The sequence below is a fragment of the Sinocyclocheilus rhinocerous genome, unplaced genomic scaffold (assembly GCF_001515625.1).
Source record: "Sinocyclocheilus rhinocerous isolate Xijiao unplaced genomic scaffold, SAMN03320098_v1.1 scaffold2578, whole genome shotgun sequence".
Taxonomy (NCBI): domain Eukaryota; kingdom Metazoa; phylum Chordata; class Actinopteri; order Cypriniformes; family Cyprinidae; genus Sinocyclocheilus; species Sinocyclocheilus rhinocerous.
The window spans coordinates 736,119-740,721 of NW_015643596.1; the positions used below are offsets into that span (position 1 = coordinate 736,119).

The 4,603-nt window shown below is 34.6% G+C and overlaps 1 pseudogene; it reads right to left on the reverse strand.

Annotated features, from left to right (window-relative positions):
• The window catches only part of LOC107757452 (ankyrin repeat and MYND domain-containing protein 1-like), a 13,098-nt pseudogene that overhangs the window by 7,393 nt on the left and 1,102 nt on the right, over positions 1–4,603 (reverse strand).

Consider the following 4,603-nt stretch of genomic DNA (forward strand, 5'->3'; position numbering starts at 1 on the left):
TGCCCCCTCAAAAATAATGAGTGCATGAAGCCCCTGTATATATATATATAAATATATACTTATATATCGCATTATGCCTTAAAAATTGTTGTTTAATTGTTGTTTTTAATTAATATTATTACACATTTTTTTATATTTTTATTTTGTTTACAACTTAAATAAGAAACTAAAAACACTAAATATTTTTATTTAATATTATTATAAAAAATATTTATTCACATTACACTAATATGTGTTTTCTTCACTCGCTCGCTATCTGAATACCTCTTTCTGGCTAATTCTCTCATTAGAAACAACAAACTGCAGATGTGTGTATGAATCTGTAAGTAAGATATTAATTTCACAGTGTAAACAGCTTCGGTGATTTTAATGGGAGTTTTTGAGAGTGCTTGTACTCTAGACTGTCAGTGAAAATGTTCTTTGATAATGTAAATGTTCTTTGCTCTCTTTCTGTACAGTGAAAGTGTTATGATAAGTACCCTAACTTACTATGTTTTAATTCACATTAAATTTCAATGTTAAATTCACATTAAATATAAAGTCAGTCGTATTAAAAATATGTTATGGCATGACACCCATATCTGTTACTTAAGTAAACAGACAGGTTTTTATGCATAAGTGAAAGTGGATAAGTACCCTAACTTACTATGTTTTAATTCACATTAAATTTCAATGTTAAATTCACATTAAATATAAAGTCAGTCGTATTAAAAATATGTTATGGCATGACACCCATATCTGTTACTTAAGTAAACAGACAGGTTTTTATGTATAGTTAATAGATTACATTATTAGGCTACTTTGACCATCGCCCACTATAGATCAGCTAACTATAAAGGTGAGAATCCAGATATTTCATGCTATAGTTAATGCGTTTGGGAATGTTTCAAATAAAAAGGGGGGGAAAAAAAACCATGAATGCTATTGCGGCTGCTGTGTGTCACATGACGACCCCCCTAAATATTTTTATTTAATATTATTATAAAAAATATTTATTCACATTACACTAATAAGATCTTTTGGGGGAAATATGCTAAGTTGTCATGAAAATGCAATGTTTTTTTGAAAAATGATATATGACCCATATATACTTTTGTGAGATTCAGATAAATACAAAAAAGTGTAGGAATTTGTCTACTAACTCTTCAAGAGTGCAATTTTCCGGACTGTCTCCTGGGTGTCTGTTGGAGTCACTGTTCCTGTCTGGCACAGGATCTCAGCACTCTTCTGCAGGATCTCCTCTGTGACATCAATGTGAAAACTAGCCATAGAACATGCAGAATCAAAGGTAGGATCATCTGATCTGATGCTCCTCTCCAAGTTTTCATCAGTCTCCAGATTTGTCACCTCTTGCTCAGAGTCAGCTACTGTCTTTGCTTCCTTCTCTCGCCACGATACTGAACCCAATGGGATTTTATCATCAAAGACTTGAATGGATTTTGACATGATTATAACATGTGGTTCTTCTGTTGATCTGTCTTGTTCATGTTCAAGTTGAAGGACTCCTTGTTTGGGTCTGTATTTTCAGGTTGAGGTTCCTCAGATTTGCTGAGGCCTTCGAGTTGGTCAGGCTGAGGAACTATCTCATCTTCATTTATATCCTCATTTATTTGCTCTTGAGCTTCAAGTTTCTCCAGGTCATTGAGGTTCTCTGGCTCAAGGCTTTGGTCAATTTGGTTGCTTTCTCTTGGTGTCTCAAATGTCTTTTGGCCGCTTTCATCTTTGGGTGTTCCTGTCATTGGATATGGAGAAGATTCATGGGAGACATCTTCCAAAGGCTTGATCTTTAGCGTAACGGACAAAAAAAAGGGAGGAGCAAGAAAAGAAGGAGAAAAATGATCTGACTTACAATGCTTGAAAAACAAGCAAACCAAAACACCCATTATGAATCCCTAACGTCCTCTCTGTATTATTACCTGTGACTCTGGGCTGATATTCTGTGTCACTCTCTCAGCCAGCGTCTCATGTAAAGACTGAAGTGGGTAGTAGAGGACATGACAGACAGCCAGAGCAGACATGCCTTCATCATTTAACTTATTAACATCAGCCCCGCTGTCCAGCAGCATGTGGATGACATCGTCATGACAATTAACCTACACAGACACACAACAAACCTCATTGATCATCAGCAAGCATGCATTTATTGTGGATCGTTATTACTGATCTGAAACCTGTAGTTTATCCATTTATCCAATGTTCCTTTGAAAAATAAGAATCAATGCTGCCACCTTCTGGCAAATATTAGTCACTATTTACATGCCAAGAAGCATTTTACAATGAGCATTTTCTACTGAGTTAGATTGGATCTTGCTTGTATCTTGCTAAAACTGAAGCTTACCATGGCTGCTATGAGAGCCGTATGTCCCCGTGCGTCACTCACGTCAGGATGGACTTTTCCATCTCTGAGGATTCGGTAAACATTCCTGCATTCACCACGTGAAGCTTCCTTGATCAGCTTCTTTGAGTTCAGCTCCAAGGGACCTTTGGGTCCAAACTGAGTCCTGTTCATATTCAGCACTGCTGCGACATCCCAGTCTAATGTGTCTGTCTCAAATCTATGAGAGGAAAAAAATTAAATGGATAAAATAAAGGTCAAATAAAAAAAATAAATAAATAAATAAAAAAAAATATATATATATGAATTAATTAATGAATTAAAAGATTAAATAAAAGAAAATTGTCTGGCAAATAAAATAAAATATACCTCAAAATAAACAAATAAAATAGAATAAAAATCAACATTTAAAATATTAAAATAATATTTTGAAACATTTTAAAATCTTAATAGTACTAATTAATGAATAAAATAAAACAAAAAAATAAAATAAAAAACAAAACAAAACAAAACATTCATCTTACCTGTGTCTCTGAATGTGTGCATTCATGCGCTGCTGTAGTGGCAAGGCTGTCACTGGTGACTGCTGCTCTGTGCTGATGTCACTCGTACCAAAAAAGTGAAGGTCCAGTTCCTGGCGTAGACTCCTGGGGACGGGCAGATGGTCTGAATCTGTGGCGTAGCTCTCAATGGAGACAGGATGAAACAGTCCTCGTCCTCTGACAGACCCTGATCGGTGTCTCTACTTGACTCCACATCAAGAGGAAGTTGAGGTTGTTTCAGGTGTGTCTTTGGCAGTCTGGTCATGTGTTCCGGGAAGTCCTCTAGACTGAAGCCGCCCTCCAGTGTGGTGCAGAGTTGCAGTAACCTCTCTCTGTGCCAAAGACCCACATCCTGCCGCCCATCAGGGTATGTCATTTGGCCCCAGGGCCAAAGCGTTTATCAGCGTGATATAGACCCTGTAGATGAGCAGAAGAGATTATCTTTCATTATCTATTGTTTGATAAAAGCAATCTTATTGTTAGTGAGCTATGAATTATTCACCTTAAAAGATGATCCATCTGGGAAAACTTGTATTCTGTATCCCTCTTTTCGGTTCAAATAAAACTTTCCTGTGTATTTGGATCCATCGGGCCAGGAATACAGGCCTTTCCCATGACGATAATCCTTAAAAACGGAACCTTTATAGAAGTGAATAAAACATGAAAATAATTTAGCGTCAAAGTGGAAAGTACTCAATTTTGTTTACAGTGAAGAGTGGAGCAATAAAAATATTTTTTAAATATTAAATATATATATATATATATTTAATGTCAAAATCCATTCAAGTCTTTGATGATAAAATCCCATTGGGTTCAGTACCGTGGCGAGAGAAGGAAGCAAAGACAGTAGCTGACTCTGAGCAAGAGGTGACAAATCTGGAGACTGATGAAAACTTGGAGAGGAGCATCAGATCAGATGATCCTACCTTTGATTCTGCATGTTCTATGGCTAGTTTTCACATTGATGTCACAGAGGAGATCCTGCAGAAGAGTGCTGAGATCCTGTGCCAGACAGGAACAGTGACTCCAACAGACACCCAGGAGACAGTCCGGAAAATTGCACTCTTGAAGAGTTAGTAGACAAATTCCTACACTTTTTTGTATTTATCTGAATCTCACAAAAGTATATATGGGTCATATATCATTTTTCAAAAAAACATTGCATTTTCATGACAACTTAGCATATTTCCCCCAAAAGATCTTATTAGTGTAATGTGAATAAATATTTTTTATAATAATATTAAATAAAAATATTTAGTGTTTTTAGTTTCTTATTTAAGTAAAATATATATTGATTTTATATATATATAAAATCAAATGGTGTATTTCTGCCACTTTCCACAAATAAGGTACAAAAAGGGCCTGCAAATATAAATAAATAAAAATTATTATTTTTCAACTACAACTAAATATTATCTGAGCTGGTTTATTTTATATTCATTCCCATTTGTTGATTTTGCAATAAAAAAAGGGCCTGAAAATCAGCAAACAAACAAACAAGCAAGTACATACATAAATAAATTTTTCAATTTCAACTACAACTAAATATTATCTGAGGTGGTTTATTCTCTAATAATTTCCATTCATTGATTTTGCAATTTTATATCAATAAACATTAGCATTTAATGTTTATTTATAGAAAACTGAAAATCAACCAATGGAAAAATTAAAAAGACAAAACTAAATAGACAAAAAGGGCCTGATATGTATATATTTAGAATTGTTA